General features: G+C 34.2%; 1 protein-coding gene across 2 annotated transcripts in view; it reads right to left on the bottom strand.

Annotated features, from left to right (window-relative positions):
• Window positions 1-20,546: 20,546 nt before the first annotated feature.
• The window catches only part of LOC114306908 (uncharacterized), a 40,454-nt gene continuing 39,270 nt past the window's right edge, over window positions 20,547-21,730 (bottom strand). The window contains exon 10 of one of the 2 annotated variants that reach the window (XR_014327917.1): window positions 20,547-21,046. The gene's annotated coding sequence lies outside the window, so the exon portion shown is untranslated. The remainder of the gene's footprint in view (window positions 21,047-21,730) is intronic. The other variant, XR_014327918.1, reaches the window with a different exon arrangement.

Here is a 21,730-nt window from a genome sequence, read left to right as displayed (position 1 = left end):
TGCATGAAGAACTATTGTATCATGTAATGTAAGTTTGGAGATTTATATTCAATTTTCCTTGAAAGAGCCATGATTGTTGTATTATCATTGGGGCTAGAAATTTGGGGCGTTACAATATGTGTAGAGAGAAGTCTGCGTTCTTTGAGTTAGACGAAGCCTTTCGTGATGTTGTGAAGTTTGGTGATGATTCTAAAGTCTTCGTTATGGGAAAAGGAAAGGTAGTAATTCAAACCAACAAAAATTCTATCCAAACTATCTCTAATGTTCTCTTTGTTCCAGATTTGAGAACAAATTTACTCAGTGTTGGTCAGCTTCAAGAAAAGGGATATGGAATCTCTATAAAAAACGGAGTCTGCAGAATTGTAGATGAAAAATTGGTCTTGGTGGCTCAAGTAAACATGACAGCTAACCGAATGTTTCCATTGTATCTCAACAGCACCACTTATTCATGCTTCTCAGCAAAATTGAGAGATGCAGCACGGCTATGTCATTTTTGCTATGGCCACCTAAACTTTGGTGGCCTGAAGACTCTACAATAGAAAGATATGGTGATTGGTCTTCCTCAAATCACAGCTCGCTCAGAAGTTTGTGAAGAATGTGTTGTTAGCAAACAGCACCGTAATCAGTTTTCACAAGGGAAATCATGGAGAGCGAAGAAGGCGTTGGAGCTTGTTCATTCCGACATTTGGAGGTCAATAACTCCATGTTCCAATGGAGGTAAAAGATACATAATTACCTTCATTGATGGAAGATATGGGTCTATTTGTTGTAGGAAAAATCTGAAGTTTTTGCAGCCTTTAAAAGCTTCAAAGCGCTTGTTGAGAAAAAGGTTAGACAACTCATAAAAGTTCTTCGCACGGATCGTGGTGGAGAATATAACTCACATGAATTTGCAAATTTCTGTGAGACCCATGGAATCAAGAGGCAACTTACTGCAGCTTATACGCCCCAGCAAAATGGCGTTTGTGAAAGGAAAAATCGCACTATTATGAATATGGTGCGAAGCCTTTTGTTAAGAAGTGGAGTTCTAAAAAGTTTTTGGCCTGAAGCAGTAAATTAGAGTATTCATATTTTGAACAGAAGTCCCACTCTTGCTGTTCAAAATATGACATCGGAGGAAGCATGGAGCGGACGAAGACCAACGGTGGATCACTTCAGAATTTTTGGGTGTGTTGCATATGCCCATATTCCAGACGAGAAGAGGAGAAAGCTAGATGATAAGGGAGAAAAATGCATATTCCTTGGTGTTAGTGATCAATCAAAAGCTTATAAGCTATACAATCCTAGCACCAAGAAAATCATTATCAGTCGAGATGTTTTTGATGAAGAGAAGTTCTGGCCATGGAACAATGATGGTGTTCAATAACAGATTCCTGCTGTTTTTGATGGAGAGAATGAAGACGGAAGGCAGCAGCTGGTGGAGAATGAACAACATCCAATTCCAGCACCTACCGAAGAAGAGGAACGACCTCAACGTGCTAGAAGAAGACCAACATGGATGTCAGACTATGAGGTAACCGGAATTGATTAATCTGAAGACACACTCACTCACTTTGCTTTATTTTCGGACTGTGAGCCTACAATTTTTGAAAATGCTATCAAAGAATCAAAATGGAGGAAGGCTATGGATGAAGAAATTGCAGCCATCGGAAAAAATGATACATGAGAGTTATCTGATCTTCTAGAAGGGCTCAAAACAATTGGTGTAAAGTGGGTTTACAAGACAAAGCTGAAGGAGAATGGTGAAATTGACGAGTACGAGGCCCGCTTGGTGGCTAAGGGCTACAACCAAGAGTTCAGTGTTGATTACAAAGAAGTCTTTGCTCCGGTTGCAAGGCATGACATAGTCAGATTGGTGATTGCATTGGCAGCTCAAAACTCATGGCCTATTTTCCATTTGGACGTGAAATCGGCATTCCTCCATGGAGATTTGAAAGAAGAGGTATTCATTGATCAACCTCCTAGTTATGTGAAACTTGGCAATAAACATAAAGTATATAGGTTAAAAAGGCTTTATATGGATTAAAACAAGCTCCACGGGCTTGATATAATCACATAGACTTATTTTTTGAAGGAAGGATTTCAAAAATGTCTTCATGAACATACACTTTTCATAAAAATTGAAGATGGAGGGAACATGCTCATTGTTTGCTTATATATAAATGATTTAATCTAAACTGGAAGTAAGACAACCATGTTTGAAAGTTTTAAGAAATCCATGATGGTTGAATTTGAGATGTCCGATCTTGGCATGATGCATTATTATCTTGGCATTGAAGTAGTGCAGTCGCCTATTGGATTTTTTATTTCTCAAAAGAAGTACGTGGGAGAAATCTTGGACAAGTTCTAGATGAAGGATTTTAATCCTGTGAATACACTATCTGAGTGTGGCTTAAAGCTAAACAAAGATAATGGAGGAACGAAGGTTGACAACACTCTTTACAAGCAAATTGTGGGGAGTTTAATGTATTTGACTGCAATAAGGCCTGATATAATGTATGCTGTAAGTGTCATTAGTAGATACATGGAGTGTTCTACAAAGATTCATCTCTTGGCTACAAAAAGAATTTTTCGGTACTTGCAAGGTACTAAGGAGTTTGGGTTGTTCTACAAGAAGGGAGAAAAATTAGATTTGTATGGCTTCACAAATAGTGATTATGTAGGAGATTCAGATGATCGGAAAAGCACGTCGGGGGCATGTATTCATGATAGGGACAGAAGTAGTTTCATGGTCATCAAGGAAGCAATCAATCGTGACTTTATCAACTACAGAATCTGAATTTGTTGCTGCAACAGTTTGTGCTTGTCAAGCTGTTTGGCTAAAGAAGATTCTCAAAGAGCTACAGTTCAAGGAAGACGAGCCTACTCTAATTTATTGTGACAACACTTCAACAATAAAGCTGTCAAGAAATCTTGTTCTATATGGCCGAAGCAAACATATAGACATGAAGTATCATTTCTTGAAGGATCTCACGAATGATGGAGTCATTGATCTAATTTACTGCAGAAGTGAAGACCAAGTTGCTGATATTTTAACAAACTCTCTCAAGTTTCCTGCATTTTAGAAGCTAAGAAAAATGCTTGGTGTTTGCACTTTGGATACCTTCAGTAAATTGAAGTTGAAACATCAGTTTAAGGGAGCGATTTTTGGAATAGTCAAGGAGTTGTCCTAGTTTTTAGGAAGTTTGTTTACTGATATTCCTAGTTAGTTGCTGTACATGGCCTACTTTGGCCTAGTTTTTTAGGAGTAAGTTGAGTCTGTTATGCAGTTACTGTAGTTCCTATTTTCATGCTTTAGTAGTTCCTATTTTCTAGCTGCTATCAGTTTGTTTACTTGCCTATATAAAGGCCGTTGGGTTTATCAATAAACAAAGCAGATTAATATACTCTTTCCCAGCTCTTATTGTGTGTAAAAGTCTTTCTCTTCTTCATTTTGCAACAGTTGTGCCCATGGATATATTGGATAGATGGTTCAAGAAGTTTCAGGAGCGAGCCAAGCGCAATCCTGAATATCTCAAGGGTTTTTCATTGTAGCTCTCGAGGTATATATATGAATCAATGTTTGTGTTGCTGATGTTTATTTATTGAATGTTGTAGGTTTGGTTTATTAACTAAATTATTATAAGTTTTGGAATTAGAGAAGAAGAGGTGTTCTTGTTTTCGATCATTTTCGATGCATTTGCTTTGATTGGTTATGTATGTTTTGGTTTAGGAATTTGCTTTGAGAAATTGCATATGTAGGGGAATTCTTGAATGCTGTTTTGTGGACAAAATGAGATAGCTCATCTCCTGTTTATTTAAAAGTTCAAATTAGTGTGGTGAACAAGTTGAAACAACTCTTATAAATGAGACTTTTTTCAGTATACTAGTCTGCATTACTTTCCAGAATAGACAAGCGAAAAGTTTAGATATTTTCATATGCCTAGTGTTGCAGAGACAAGCTATAATCATATTTATCAGTTTCTATTTGAAAGAAATTATTTGTCTTGCAATGTGTCTGTGCCAGAGTACCATCTCATTGTGTCTATTTTGGATTATACCCTATGTGTATATGATCAACATGTCATAGATAGCAAGTTCGGGAATCAAGAAGAAACTTTTTTCCTTAGTGTTAGTGTCTTTTGATTGTACACAGTGCAGTGTTTGGTCTTTTCCTTAGTTGGTGCCTCGCTAACTAAACTCTTGTAGTGGTTTCGTGGGGTTGCATATGCTTGTGTTGTCTTGAAGGTGCCAACCTCGTTAGGATGTTCTTGTTTCAACTATGATGCAATTTTTTCCCTATGATTTTTTATTGATATGTAATCCTTTGATTTAATTATCATCAATAAAATCTTCATTTTTGCCGATCAAAAAAAAAAAAAAAAAAGGGTTAAAGGAGCAAAGTGACGATTGTCACCAACATGATCAACCTATCTTCTCTATTTAAGTTGGTTCATTTTCAGCAAATCACACACTTACTCGTCTAAAACCTCAAAAGTTTTTCGAGAATTTAGACATGGATGTTGACCTTGAGGACACCCCTAACCAAAACCCATTACGAGATAAAGGAAGGAGTGGAGGAAGTTCAAATCCAAGTGGTAATGAAAAAAAAGAAAAAAAAAAAAAAGGAAAAGAAAGAGAATAGGAAGGGCTCTGGCCCTCAAAGGAAGCCTTGGGGGAAAACTTAGGAAACCATTTATATCTTTGATTGTTCTAATAATAAGGCCTTTTGAATTTGGAATGTGAGGGTTTAAATTGACCTATTTCTTTGAAGGAAGTCAAAAAGAACATCAGGAGATATAATGTGTCCTTTTTTGGCATTTTGGAGACAGAGAGTTAGAAGTGTTAATAAGGATTGGGTTTTTAACTCTCAGTAAAGGCTGGGCTATGATCTCTAACTATAATTGGTCTACCTGGGGTAGAAATTGGGGGGGGTCTTTTGGGATCTTGATGTTCTGGAAGTCGAGCACATCCATTGTAATGTTAGAGACAAAGGAAGAGAAACTGGATTGTTTTGTCTCAGCTATATCTGGCAATAATGATACTCAAAATAGGTTAGGATGTTGAGTTTTCTACTGTTGTGCTCCAACAATCCCCTTGGCTATTGTGGTGACATTTTTTACCATTAGATTTATGCATGAGTGGATAGGGGCTCTGTCAAATGGCCTTCTCATAGAGACCACTGCAATAACTGGTTTTCTAACGTTGAGAATGACAATTTTAATACAAGTAGGATGGCAATTTATCAGGACCAATGGCAAAGATTTAAGGAAAATTGACATAGCCCCTGTGAATGAGGCTTGGACTATGAGGTTTGCCTTTGTCGAAGGTAGAGTTTCTTCTTGCTAACAATTCTAACCATAGCTCTATTTTGATCCTAGTGATGCCTGGTCCTTTAAGACCAAAAAGGCCTTCTACATTTTTTTTAGGGTAAATTATATTGACACCCCTGAGGTTTGGTCTAATTACATCTCATTCTTTGATGTTTTGGAAATTAGATTGTCACTCCTGTGATTAATAGTTTCTTGGTAAAAAAACAGAAGAAATTATATTGAAAAAAAAAAAGAGTAAAACAAAGGAAAGAGAAAAAAAAAACAGAGGAAGTAAAACAAAGCAAGAAAAACAAGAGTGCATGAGTTCAATGTTTTTATTCTGTCTAAATAATTACAATGATATGGTGGTTAGTGTAATTTTCTAAACGTTAGGGACGATATGTATTAAACCCAAATCTCATGGGGTGTAAGTGTAAGTTACCCTTTTTTTTTTATCGTTGATTTCTTGAATATTGTTTTGGTGTTTGGATTAAACAAGTCAAGGGTATTTTTCATGGATTGGATTAGAAGTTGAAAATTTTGAAGGTTGAGCTAAAGATGCTGAACCAGCGATGCAACAGTGACATTTTCAAGAGAGTGTAGGAAGCCAGAGCTCAACTAGAGAGTATCTAAAAGAGAATTTGCTCTGAACCCTCAAGATGCTAATTTAAACTTTTGAGGAAAAAATTCCACCCTTACGTTGTGTTTGGTTAGGAGATTTAGAGAGAAATGTGGAAAAGGAAAGAGAAAATGTATGTGAAATTAGATGAAATATATGTATTTTTTTTTCACATTTCTCCTATTTTTTTAATTTTTTTTTCCAAATCTCTTTTCAAATCTTCCAAGCAAATACAACATTACGTGTCTTGAAATAAGCAGAGATGAAGATAGCATGGTGAAGTAGAATTTTAGAGTTACAATGGCTCAACTTGAGTGATTAGAACTGCAACACCCCATACCCTGAACCTGTCTTGTCTCACGACGGTTACGGATACCAAATACGAAAGGAGACAACAGATAAAAGGATTTTCCAAATGAGACTAGTAGGCCTATTTTAAAAAGTTAGTTAAAAGTTAAAAAGTTGATTTTTTTAAATATTTTTAAGTTACATCATCTCTTTACTTTTTATACGTTTTTTTAAAAAAATAAATAAAAAAACCTACGATGTACCATGTTTTGGGCAATAAATAGGTTTCATTACCTAAGTTAGAACTAGTGCTAAGATGGACCTAGGCCCGTTTGTTTTTAGAATAGGTTAGGTGGAATTATTAATGAGAAGATTGTTGGTGAGGAGACTACAAAAAATTGTGTTTGTTTGTTGACCACTGGACTAGCAAGAATTTATATTTGATTTGTCATTTTATGATGAGATTAATTATATGAAATTTCATAAATACTCTTGGTATTTTTGATATATTTTAGTATTAAAAATTATATTTTGGTACTATATTATTTTATGTTGATATAATTTTTTTGGTGTAAATATATTATTATACTATTTTATTTTATAATAAATAACTTTTATAAAATAAGGGATAAAATAGTCATTTCATTTCTATTCCAATGGGATTGGATTTGAATACCACCTCTTGTATAGGATTGCTAGTCCCCTTACTAGAGGGTATTTCTAATTCCATGGGATAGCCATTTCTACAAACAAGCATGATTTTAGCAGTCTCCACTTTCATCTTAATCCAATCTTAAGCACTATTTCCAAAACAAATAGGGCCTTAGGGCTAGTTTGTTTTTAGGGATAGATTGGGTGAGATTGTTAGTGTGAGAATTGTTAGTGAGGGGATTAAAAAAATTATGTTTGTTAGTGAGGGGACAAAAAAAAATTGTTTGTGATATATTTTAGTGAGAGGATTAATTATATGAAATAACATAAATATTCTTTGGTGTTTTTGATATATTTTAATATTAAAAATTATATTCTATATATATTTTTTGTATTATATTATTTTAATATATATATATATATAATGATGTAATACCCAAAAAAAAAAAATTACACAAAAACACATAATATGGGCAAAATAGTCTTTTTCCAATCTAATCCTCGCACTAGGAAAAATTCTACTTACGCAATACATTTACCTCTTTACAGTCTCCATCTGAGATTTTTTTTCCTTCAAATTTTATCCATGTGTGAAATTACCTTTAAGGAAAAAAGATAAAAATTAAATAAATTTGATTATCTTTTTACACTCATTAAGCTTCAATCTGTACTTTTTTTTTCCTTTCTCATTTTTTATTCTCTACTATACATCTACTTTCAAAAAGTGAAAATCATAGTATTTTGATCATAAAAGAAAGCAATGGGCGAATAAATGGTGATGAATGGCTAGCAAAAAAGTAAAATTATGAGTTTTTTTTTCTTCTTTATTTTAGTTTTGTTTTCTATAAAGGTTGTTCGACTTTTGTTTGGTGCAACAGAATCAAATAAAATCAAATAGCCTAGAATCACACCGTGGAACAAAAAATATATATCCGGTAACTCACTGTCAAACAAAAAATACTTATTCTGTAACCTATTGCCGAACAAAAATTACATGTCCGATAACTCACTGCTAAATGTTTTTAGTTTTATTTTTTTGACTTTTTAATTTTTTTTTGCTTTAAATGATTATGATTATGCTTTTATTCATTGTAGTAAAGTTAGTAGTACATTGTTAATAAACTACAGTCATAAATTCATTATAGATGAGGTTTGTTAGATTTATCTACTTCCTGGTTATTCAGTACCTCAAAAAACAAGTAATTAGATTCATTTGCGTCACCCATGTGTTAATGGATGAGAGAAAGCATATACTATCCGTATTGATCAATTCTGTATGCTTGTCAGCCTTGATGTAGTAACTACCAAAATTATCAACATAGATGGATTGTGATAATATCTTGGTGCGTTTTTATAAATATTTGTATTGACAAATTTTATGAATGCTTTTATGGATGCTTATACACTTCATATTTTTATGGATGCTTGCTATTTTAAGAAAAGTGAATCTGTAAACGTGTAGTAACAGATGGCTGGACAAATCGAATTTGTTCGGTAACATGATACTAGAATAATTCAAATTGTTTAGTAATGTATAACCAATTAGGTCCATCATAAATTTAGAGGGAAAAAAATGATTTTTAAGCAAAGTGAATTTGTAAACGTGCGGCAACAGATAACTGAACACATGTAATTTATTCGGTAACTTAACACCAGAGTAATTTAAAAGGAATAAGTGTAATGTGAAAAATCTGTTGGAGTTTTGAAAATGGTTTAATTTAGGGTTAGTTTTGGCATTATGAAAAGTGTAATGAGAATTTCAATTATTTCTTAAAAGTGTAATAAGAAAATAGGTGTAAAAAGGTAAAATTGTGGTGTAAGTGGAATTTCCCCCTCACTAGTTATGAAACCCAACCTTGAGGTCTTTGTTAATCCTCTTCTCCAAGGTCTATGCTAGTCCCAAAGGACTAACAATCTCAAGCTCCACTTTGCAAACAAACATATTTATTTCAATAGCCGATCAAAAAATATATATACTAATATATGACCCGTGCTATGCATGTAATGAAATATATTATTTTAAAATAAAATACATACTATTTACATTTAATTTTTGGGGTATTTTTTTTAAGGTCCCTGATATTATGATTTTATATTATAAAGGACATCAAATATTTTGATGATGTCTAAGGTCCCTCAACATCAATCCAGAGAAAATTGGTCCAGAGAAAATTCAAGTCAGAGAAAACTGGTCCAGAGAAATTTTCCCTAAACTTCCTAAATTTCTCTACCTTTTTTTTTTTGAACATAAGAATTCCCCTACCTCAACTCACTTCCTTGCTTCTCAAAGGTGAGGAAGAAAGGCAACTTCTCTAACCGAGGAGCCTCCAAAAAACAAATGCAGAGAGGTGTTTGGTCCAGGCCATGAATACGAAGCAGTGATAATGGAACAAATTTATGTAGTTCATCTATCGTATCCGTTATCATGAACCCAGAGAAATTTGAATTTTCTCTGGGTTGAATCCAGAGAAATTTAAGCGGCAGCTGTGGGGGGATTCGGAACGAGCCAGCGTTCAAGCATGTGGAGGGCGTTGAGTCAGTCAGAATTGGAGTCTGAAGTGAGTTGGAGCTCGGCGAGGTGGAAGAGTTTTGGAGGCGGTGGTTGTGGGTAAGAATGGCGGTGGGTTTGGGGTGGTGATGGGTCAGATTCTAGCGGTGGTGGTGGTGGAGGGTGAGAGTGGTGTGAGATCGGTGAGTTTGGGAGTGGGAATCTCCACTGGGTAAAGCTTTGGGAAGTGTTGGAAGATGACAGTTCAACTCAACACGATATACTTTTCCCAACCCACCACTTCCGATCACTTTATTTTCAGTCAAATCTGACAAAATGTCTGACTCTTTGAAACTCAAATTCAATCCAATTCACGGCCCTTTTTCCTGCAAGTTTTAATTAGGAAGAATGTGAGTAGTGTAGGTGATGCAAGTAAGACTGTTGCTATAACTATGTTATAGCGAGAAGCCTCGAGTTTTCAAATCTAGAAGAGAAGATCTCAAGGCCGAGTGATGGATTACTTGCACAAAGACCGGTGTTGTTCAAGAAGCTGGCATTGAAAAAAGTATTTTCAAACTCAGCTGGGATTCTTCCAGTGAGACAGTTGGAAGACAAATTGAAGATAGTATAAAGGACTGAAATTTCTTTGATATATGTTTAGGGACCTTAGACATCAAAAAATAATTTTGTGGATCTCTTCCATTACGAAAAGTAGGAGAGGGACCCTAGACCAATTTTTCCTTAATTTTTCTATGTTTTTTTGCTCATAAATAAAAAATAAATAAATTTAAATTTATGGGTTGCACCTTAATTAGTTTTCTCTTTCCACCCAAACAAATTGTTAATCAATGTGAGTTTTTCAATTTAATAATCAACAATTTAGTTCAATAATTTTCTCTCTCACAACCCAAAAATGAAAAACAAAAAAATTTATTTGAAATTTATTAAAAACAAATATAAAATTTTAAATATTTCATTTATTTTTTGGGCTATGTAGCCTTAATCCCCAAAATCCAAACATACCTTCTATCACAAAAAACCATCACTACCACCTGCCAAATTCTTTTATATTTAAAATCTACCATCACAAAAAAAAAAAAAAAAATACATATAAAAATTAAAATTTTTCTAATAAAATATAATAACAAATAATAATAGAGAAATGATAGAAGGGCGAGAAAGACAAAATAATAATAATAATAATAATAATAATAATAATAATAATAATAATAATAATAATAAGATAAAATTGTTATGTCTCTTGTAATTATGGAAACTTTATAGTCGGGATGTAATTATGTTGTACAAAAATTATAATTTTTGTAATTTATTTGCTTTAATTTTACCAATTGAATTATGAATATGCATTTGTTATATAATACTTAAAACAAAATATTAATGGTAGTGCGCACACACAAACAAACAAAAAAATTATAATATTTTAGTTTAGTTTAGTTGAAAATATTAAAACTTACTTGATTCTAACTAATTTTTTATTTTTTTTATAAATTATTTTATTTAATTTCAAAATAAAATTTTAGACAATTGTTCAAAACAGTGGATAGCATGGTTCTCTCTCTCTCTCTCTCTATATATATATACATTATATATATTTAGATTTGATTCATATAAGATATTACAATAAAAGTCAATGAATTACAATCATAGTAATAAAGATATACAATATGAATTTTTACAAAGAAACTCTCAAAAGTGGGAGAGAAAGTCTCGATTAATACATGCAAAATAAGACCCACACGTATGTAGAGAGATTTGAACTACTGACCTTTTAGTGAGGTGCAGGAGTTCTAAGCAAAAATAGCGTTTCAACACCAAAGGCTTCGGATGCTCCAAAAGCTCCAACTTAAATTTGTAATTTTTTTCTTTTTTAAAGGAAAAAAGATAACATCTATTGACTTTAGCTAGTATATTTAATAAATATTTAAAATTTAAAATTGTTCATATCTAATATGTTAATCAATAAAATCCTTGATTTATGGCTTTTAAAAAGAAAATATTAATACTTTACTAATTATTTTTTTCTTTTTTAAAGAAAAAAAAAATCTATTGACTCTAGCAAGTATATTTAATAAATATTTAAAATTTAAAATTGTTCATACCTAATATGTTAATCAATAAAATCCTTGATTTATGACTTTTAAAAAGAAAATATTAATACTTTACTAATTATATGATGGGTAGGAACTCAATTTTCCTTTCACAATCTCAACCGTTTATTTTTTAATTAGGTCAATTTATACCGTTATAACTAATTGTATCTCTTAAACATTTTCAAAAACTATTCTGTTTTATTACATAGATACTTTTATATCATATCACAGTTAACATAATATTTTATGTCTAATTTTAAACAAAATAATTAGAATATGAAGGATCAAAGTGATTTTTTTTAAGGGCCAAAATATATGGACTGGGCTTTTTTTTTTGGGTTCTTAATCGAACTAGAGAGGTATTGTCACGCCCCACTTTTTATTACTCAAAGTATTACCAATTTCATTTACTTAATTCCATTTCAGAGATAACATGCGGAAATAAACTCGTATATTCAACTTGTAGAAGTGAATAGCATTGCTCTCATTCATATGCAAGTAAATACAACATGAGTACACTAAATAAATTGCCCTTGGGCTTACATCATTAAAAGTCAAGAAGAAGGGTATAACCCTTTTTACATAAATGGCATTCCGCCAACACAAAAGAGGCCCCGTGGCCAACAAATAAGAAGATCCAACCTTGTAGAACATCCTGGCTATCACCTGAAAAAGATTCAACAACGTGGGATGAACATATAGTCCAGTAGGATCTCAACATGATCTCCAACAATAACAACTTACAGATAGCTATGATCATGAATGTTCATTCTCATACTAGAATAGTAATGTGGCAGTTTATACAAAATATACATAAGTATGAACTTTTCTCAAAAACAGCCATTTCATTCGACGCTATAAGCGGTTCACTTTTTTTTTTCCTTTTTATTACCCATTTTTCCAAACTTTCATGACTATAACAGTTTTAGAAAAAAACAATTTCACCAAGCCCATTACTCTTCCCCTATTTTCCGTACTTACAACAAAATGACCTTTTTTGAAAACATGTTCACAAATACCCCATTTTCCTTCACACTTTCCAAAATCTCAAAATGGCATTTTGGTTTGTTCCCAATACATTCATATCAATACATGCATGCCTTAAATAAAAGGGAAATAACAAATCATCAACATGTATAAAATCCACAAATGAGATAGCTCGGCCTTTCAAAACTGTAACCATCACAACCCATAACATACTTAGATACACTGACGATAACAATTAAAACTCTGCTCTACCGGCTATATGCACAGTAAGCTAAGGATACGCCAAGCGATAAGCGAGAAAATAGCTCATTTTAAACATTTCATACCTCATAATAGATACACATTTTAGTACTGTATCAATCTCAGATAAAAACACTTCCATACTTCACAAATGATACACATTTTAGTGTTGTATCAATATCAACCAAAAACACTTCTATACTTCACAAATGATACACATTTTAGTGCTGTATCAATATCAAACAAAAACACTTCTAATATCAATAAGCACACATATAGTGGTGCTAATGGAGTCCATCCCTATCTCCTCCCAAACAAAATCTGGTTTAAAGGTCCATCCCCTATCTTCCCCTAAACCGTGGAGTACATCCCATATCTCCTCCCAAACAAAATCCGGTTTAGAGGTCCATCCCCTATCTTCCCCTAAACCGTGGAGTACATCACCTATCTCCTCCCACACAAAACAATGTATATAAGCGATTATCATGTACAAATTCCTCAATACAACAAAGCATAAATAACAAGCGTAATACATACACATAAATTATTCAATAATGTTTACCCAACACAAGTGTAATGCATACATCAGAATTCAACACAACAATGTCATCCTCCATCGATGACCAAGGACAAAACCTCTAGATGCATGTATTCAGTACACCTAATAAAAGAGACTCAACTCTCAAGCAATCCTTAAACCCAACAACGACACTAGTACGATAGGTAAGGATAAAACCCCCAAATGTGTGTATTCAACACTCATGATACAATAGTTCAATTCTCAAATTTATTTTCTGAGACTCACATAGAGTTAACATTTCATTTACCATTTTCAAGATCAACTTTCATAATTTTTCAAGTCAACATGTTCCATCACTTATTCCAAAAACACTTTTCCCTTTTCACAAAACAAATTACATTCTCTTCATTTTACAAAATCAATTCCATGGATAATAAGCCATAACCCAACTTGATTCAATACGTTCATTTCAAAATAACTCCAATACCATAATTAATCCTTTAACTGTTAACACCTTCTACACAACTCATATTAACAATAGAAATTTACCAACATTGTTCAACCATAAACCCTTTTTATTTTACCAAATCAAAATATAATTTAGGGCTTTCTCTTCTTTCAATAATAACATGCTAATTTTATTCTCTAATTAGTCCAAACCACAGTCAATGATAACAAAACCATTCTCAAACAACCAACCCTAGGTTCCCCTCATGATTTTCAAACAAATCCAACACGGATATGATTTTCATGCAATACAAAATTACCATATGTCTATTTATAGACGGAGTATTGAAAAAGAACAAAGAAATCCCTACCTCAAATGGAGAAGATGAAGGCCAAAAACCAAAGTGCTCCAAATCGCCAAACTTTCAAATTAAAAAGAAGATCAAGGGAAGCTCCACACTCAATACAAAGGAACTAGGGTAGAAGATCACTAGAACTAGATGTATTTATAGAGAGAAGATGTAGTCTAGAGAGAGAAACTCTCAAGTTATTCATTCAATGAACTTCATTAAATTGATTAATGTATCTCATACATTCATGATACATAATGCATCTTCTATAATAATGAATTCATTAGATAGATTAATGTATCTTACATATTCATAATAGATACATAATGCATCTCTAAGATTCATTCATAATAAATCCACCACATTCAATGTATTAGCATTAGTCTTCTATACATTGTATATATAGGTGCATTCATCAATGATTAGTCACCATCTAATTGATGTACATGTATCTTACTAATGAGATGAATCTAGTATAATCATGCATAATCTTTGAAAAGTTAGAGAGAGAGAATGGCCCGAAAAAGTGATCCAAAAAGCTGTTTTTCGGACTGATATACAAAGAGGTCCGCTCAAGCATCAAGCCCAAAATCTGGACATCAACCCTTGGTTTCCAAACACAACCAACCTGTTTCAAACCTGCCCAACACGACCCAAGACTCATATACAAAGAGTAAAGGATGGAAACGGGAATAAGACAACAACACATCTACGGAACCGAGTTCGGAATACAATTAAACAATGAAAGGAAAATCGGGATCGCTATAGGTATTGTTCGGGTGGGGATTGAGGGCTGTCAAAAGAGAAGGTGAGTTTGTATATTTCTTTTAAATTTGATTTCAAAATTTAATTTTTTAATTTTTTTTTTCCGTTTAAATGTGACAATAGGAAATAAATTGATATGATTGCAAAATCTTTGGAGACAAAATTGAAATTATTAAAAATTTGAGATGTAATTAATCATCGAGGAAAAATATAAAAATAAAAATGAATTTTTCTCAAACTGAAATTTAGAACAAATTTTTAGGGAAAAGTCTACAATGTGCACCTTCTAAAAGGGCATATGATATGCACTTATTGTGTGGTTCATATTGTGCCACGTCATAAAAAGTAACTTGCTAAACAGGTCATTTAACAGGTTATATGAAAGAATCATAACGTTTTTCAAATATCATAATAATACTACAATGAATCATAACAATGTCATAATATTGACCAAAGTATCATAACAAAGACACTATAAATCATAACAATATAATGACAACTCATAACAAATATAGTTATTTCTAATTAATTATCATAACATTTGAATCGTAACATTTTTTATTATGATTCATCATGACAAATCATAACTTTTGGTGGTACAAATCATAACTTCTACTGATGAATCATAACCATAACACATTGAGTATAACTTTTTTTCCCACAATCATATCGACATAACAAACTATCATAACTTTTATCAATGCATCATAACATAGCATGTTGATTGTAATTTTGTCCCGAAAATCATAACAACATTAACAAAGCATCATAACTTTTAAAATTTCAAACACAATTAATAGTGTAATCAATTGGTATAGCATATTGGAGTGAATGGAAAATCATAATTGATTGCAAAATCGATTGGATTGAAAGACTACAATTGATTATACAATCGATTAGTGGCCAGAGTTTTGAACTATCACAATTGATTGTACAATCCATTAGAATATAAGGGAGATTCAAATATCACAATTGATTGTAGGGATCCTTGATATAATAAACCTAATTGATTCATAATCAATTAGTTTTCATAAGCCACACTAAACCAATTAATTCCCAACTTATTCATAGTTCCCAATCAATTAGTAAAAGCCTAATCATTAATATCAATTTAGTCAATATTCGAATAGTAATTGATCGGTTAATCAGTCGCCATTTATATGTAATTTTGTTGTTGTGTTTTCATTACCTCAAACATTATCACTAACAAAAACGCATGACACTCCAACTATGTTTCTCATTTTACAATTCTCTCTCTCTCTCTCAGTCATTATCGTCAATGTTAATGTTACCTGAAATGTTGTTGCTATGACTATCTCATCAACTCTCACTCTTTCTTTCCTTGTCATTATTAGTGAATTAGGCAACAATGTTATTGTTACTAACTTCAATTAATCATGCCCTTTGATCCACTGAAACACAACCATCTATAGACACCCTATTTTTGACCGTCCTCAAGACTTGGACGTCATCGTTTGAACACTCGATGATCATCCATGCTCGTATTCGTTTTGAGTTCCCGAAGGTCTCGGCTGCGCGCCTTGCCTTAGGATCTCTCAACTTGTTTGTTTTGTGCTTGGTTGTGGACCAAGGACTTGTGGTTTTTGCTTCTGAGGGAAGAGGGTGGCTTGTTGGCCATCCCTACAACCCATCGGCTAAGGCCTTGTGCCATCGGCCTTGTTTTCTTGCCATCGGCCATAAGTGGTGGCTGATCGGCACTCTTTTTGGTCGATCGGCCATATTTCTTGGCCGAGACCTTTCCACCTGCTTTTGCAGATATTTTTGTGCCAGCTGTGACAGCTGGTAAGCACAGATCTCATCCTCCGTACACGTGTATGGAGGGATTGAATCAAGACTCAAGCTTGTTCAACAAGCTTGAGAATTGAATTTCTATATGAAGGGAGACCCCTCTCCCTTTCCAGAGGTTCTAAAAAGTTGATATACAAAACATATATTACTCTCTCTTTATATTTTACCTCTCTCCATATTTACCTTAGTTTGTGCTCAAAAGTGTATTTTCTTCATACTTTTGCACTAAAGCACCTACTAGAACACCATCCTTTTGTTGCTGAGGTACTTAGGAGCTGGTGTTAGTGTTTTTGGACTGGTTTTGGTTAGAAAAGAGTGCTGGAATTGTGTTCTTGAAGGTGTTCTTCAAGGGTGAGTCAACTAGCCTTTAAACCCTTGTTTTGGTTTAAGCTTTTGGACCTATTTGCATGATGATTTAAGCTTAACTTTCTACTGTAAAAAGTTTTTATTTTTCATGCTTGTAATGTTTGTTTAAGGTCACTTTTGTGTTGGGGGTTGTCTACCCCCTCTTAGGCCTTGTTTGGTATTGTTCTTGTGCCTTCCTTTTAAGCTATTGGGACCACCTTGTTTTGGCCTTCTCACCACTGAAATCTAGAGGATTTTCAGTGGTGGAAATAGTGTTTTGAGGTCCCAAATAGGAGAGGGTCATCCCCTCTCCTTATGTCTCATATGCTTGTATTAATGGCTCATAAAAGTAACATGTTTGTTAAGCTTGTTTTGGCTCCATCCTAGCATGTATTAGACCTTATTTCAGCGTGATATACCTCTGTCTAAAGTTGGTTTGATAGCCTCTTGCATGCACCATGCACTTGTAGTGCAATCCTCTCTATTGCCTTAATATGCATCTTGTGTTTGGATCATCATTCTTGCATGTTTTGGCTCAACTCAAAAAAGATTTCCCTCATGTTTTACCATTCTTGAGCTCTCTTTGATGTTGTTTTAGTCATGCATGCATTGCTTTGTATAGCCATAGTGCATTCTAGCTTGTTAGCTTTAAGTGTCCAAGTCACTAGCATGCATTGCTTAGACCATGTTCATGATTTGACATCATTTCATCTGTGATTTCAGTCCATATAGTGCGATTATGCACTCACATTTGTCACTTTTTCCATGCATTGGGAGGTTTGTGTTTTAAGCCTTGAACATGAGCCATTATGCATGTCTTATTGCTTAAGCTTTTGGGATGCCATCTCAGTGGATTTTTGGGCTTATTTTGACATGCCATAACCCTGATTTTTATTTCTTAAGTCATGCCATGCTTGGTCTTGGTAGGTGTAGTGTAACCCTCTTTATTGGCCTTGCATGCATCATGCCTTATGCCCTTCATGTTGGCTTGTTTTAGCTTTGACCCATGCATGTTTTAGACTCATTTTGGCTTGATCTAGGACTGTTTTGGTTGTCCTTGGCCCTTTGGGGTTTGATTCGTGTGACTTTGGTACAAGTTCCTATGCTAGTTTCAAGCTTTGAGCTTTTCTTGCATGCCATACTTGTCTTGCTTGGTTGATTTGGCATCATTCCATACTTAATTTTAGAGCTTATAGTGTTGTTACACTTCCACTTTTGTCACCCTTTGAGTGCCTCTAAGGGTTACGTTCTTGTTGCCTAGCTTGTGGACTAATATGTGTGCATGCATGTTTTGCCTTTTGGTGCCTTAGTTTTGGTGTTTTAGCCACTAACTTGGGCATGATTGAGATCTATCCATTTTAGTTTAAGTCTATTTTTCATGTTGTTTCATGTTTGTCGCATTGCATGTTGTTGCATGCTAGTTGCATTACATAACATTGTTACATACTTGTTGCATGCCATGTTGTTTACATGTTTAGGTTGCATTGCGTTGTTTGCATGCCATTAGCTTTGTTAAGTTGTGCATGCATTGCATTGTGTTTGATTTGGGTGTCAAGCCAAACACGAGGAACAAGGGACGTTTCATACTTAAAGTGATGAAACGTGCCTCAATTCTCGGTCGCTGACCCTCTTGATCACGCATGATAGAGGTTAAGGCATTTATGTGTTTTTGTGCATTTCATCCATATTGATTTGTGCAACTTGGCCTCTTTGGCCATCATGCATCGAAATGCATGATTGATGGCTCTAGAGTCGAGCACTACACTCCTTTGAGCTTCAAACATGATAAGGAGTGTGGTTGTACAAACATTTTCTTGCAAATGTATTGCCATGCCTCTGTTTGTACTCTGCTGCAGCAAAAGGAGGAGTTTGCAGGAAGAGATGGACGATCGGCTATGTAGTGTGCCGATCGGCTACAAATATTTGGCCGATAGTCTCAAAATTGGTCGATGACCATTATCCACTGGCCGATGGCCACCCTTCTTGGCCGATGACCTCTCAGAATGTCCATGAGGTAGGTCAGAAGCATCACAGAAGTTGGCATAATTTTCAGAGGTGCAGAACAGTGCAAACAGAGGCAACATGAGGCATGGCAACGGATTTCCGAGCGAAGTCGATCGAGCATGCATATGCCCCTCTTCTCGAGGCCGTTTTAACTGCTTTGTATAGTTAGTTAATTTGTAATTAATTAGTTAATGTGTTAGCTAATTTAATTCATCGTTGTAAATTCTTAATTAGCTTAGCTTAGCTAATATTCAATTTGATTATGTAATAATTAGTCTAATTAGATTATTATATTAGTTAGAATAGCTTAGCGTAGCTAGCTTGTATTATTCATTCGGATCCTCCGTCAAGAGGGCGAATTTTGTAATAAGTGTGCGTGAGTGTGTGAATGTCTTCCAACCCCACGTCTTTCTCCCTTTTACTTAACCGCTTACGATGGTTAGTTCTAGGTCATGTTTTGATTAGCATCCTTATGCTTGCATGTTTGCATTCATTCATCTGTCTTGCATGCACCGGACTCGGCGCATCATACAAACTGCATTGTATTTCAATACATTTACTTGAATACGTATTCAATAGCATGTTATCAAGTTGCATTTCATATGCCATCTTAGAATAGCCGAGCCCATTTTAGTTACATTTTTGCATGTGTTGCATTAGGCATCTTAACATAGGTAGGATCATGCATTGATTTACTAACTAGTTGTTGTTTTGGCTCGGAGTACACTGTAAGTGTTTATACTTTAGCATCCCTACATGTGTGTTATTGATTGCCATGACAACATGCTTGCCATAAGGCTATTTGCTTAAATGATATAACTGCCTGAATGCCTGTGGATAAAGGTTGGATTGCTTGAATTGGAACAATTCATTGAAATGTGAGTTTTAAGCTCACTTGAGAGTGACAAAATCATGTTTTCTAAGCCCACTTGAGGGTGACAAATCCACGTCTTAGCCTACTTGCGAGTAGCACCTTCAAACTATTTTCAAACAAACATGAGATGTTTAGTTCCAACTTAGGCGATCTAGTCTATACTTGTATGTGTGCGCACCACGTAGTAAGCTAGCTAATAAACCGGCATAAGAACACATGTGTTTTCAAAAACAAAATATCATGCTTAGTAAAGGCCGATCTTTTTGATCGGGCGAGTGGGGGTGCTCATTACATGACCTTCCCCTCTTGTACCCAAGTTCCCGAGCCGAGGCAACTTTGGTGATGACGGACACGTGGCCTTAGGCACAAGTCAGGGTTTCCTAAATTTCCCAAAACAAAAACATTTAGGTGGCGACTCTGTATCTAGCAAAGCAGTCCATGTTTGACACTTCTTTATTACAATCAGTTTTCCAAAACGATTTACTGGATTTGGACTCTTTGGTGATTTATCAGTCTTGCATTGCACTTTGCGAGATTAGATTTAGAACTGTGACATTGAGTCCGAACTGTAGTAGCTAATGAACAAAACGGATTCCGCGCCATTCGCGTGCGGAGCCGGGACGTTTGGGCACGTCTACACCATCATCATCGACTTAGGCCATTATAATAGCATTGTTGCCACTACTAGTGTCATGTTGTCATTATGTCCAAATGATGTTGTCAGGTATAAATGACTTTGACACACACTACAAGAATTCACTTTTGGCGACTAAATTTTTAGTCGCCAAAAGTCAATTTTTGTATACAAAAAAATAAAATAAAATAACTTTAACTGTCAAAGTACATACAAACCAACTATTGTCCAAACTAAAATAATAATTCCATACAAAATATAGAATCATACAAAAAGTAAAGCCCTCCATATATAAAAATTACATTTACTACCATGTGAAATGACCATTTGGCATGGTATAAATTACCATCGTAATCTGTACCACGACAAAAGGTGATGTATGTACCAAGACAAAAGTACATCTATGTACCACGACAAAAAATCATATATATGTACGGCGACAAAAGGTGATCTATGTACCATGCCAGTAATTATTTGCTGGCTGCCAAAAGTATTCTGTATCAGTAATACTGAACTTCACAAAAGCCGGGGATAACAAAAGTATTACATTAGTTCTATACAAAAGTGAAATTTCTTCTCCATACACCAAAATATTACCTTGAAAGTCCACACAACAAAGTCATCTACAAAAAACAAAAAAAAAAACAAAAAACAAAAAGCATTAGAATTGGACCAAAAAATGCCCAACTTCATGAATGAATTTAGGAACAAGTGACAAATAACATATCAAAGAAGCAACCTTCCATGATGAATCAATTATTAGTCTTTCTAAAGTCTTTTGTTATAAGGAACATTGTTAAATGCAGAACAATCATTACTAAATCTGTCATTACTAACATAAAGCTAATATAACAATCTTCTATTTGTATGCAACATGTATCCAAATTCTATGGCTAAACCAATATCAAAGCCCAATGTGAATAGAAACTATTCTTTTTACCAACTTCCTCATTAATTGTTTGTAAAAGGTACTTGAATCATTAGATTGGATATAAAACTATCGCTACTTATTAATGTCTGTCAGTGCCATTTCATTCAGGATATTAGAACATGTGAGAAAAATAATAACCAAAATAAAGTTCAATCACAAAAGGAAATATGTAGAAATGTATGTTCAATCACAAAAGCAACCTTCTATAATGAATCAATTATCAGTTTTGGGCATATTCGGCTTTAATTTCCAACCAACGGGTCCGAATTACATTCCGTCAGTTATCACAAGTCCTATTTGTCATGAGGAAGTTGCTCGTGAGAGTCACATGGCGGTTAGGGAGCTGTTTTGAATTTTCGCCCCTGAACCGCCCTTT

Source organism: Camellia sinensis, chromosome 4, assembly GCF_055761805.1.
Source record: "Camellia sinensis isolate YWXY chromosome 4, ASM5576180v1, whole genome shotgun sequence".
NCBI classification, from domain to species: Eukaryota; Viridiplantae; Streptophyta; class Magnoliopsida; order Ericales; family Theaceae; genus Camellia; species Camellia sinensis.
Note: the sequence above shows the minus strand (reverse complement) of the source record. Positions and strands in the feature narration are given on the sequence as shown.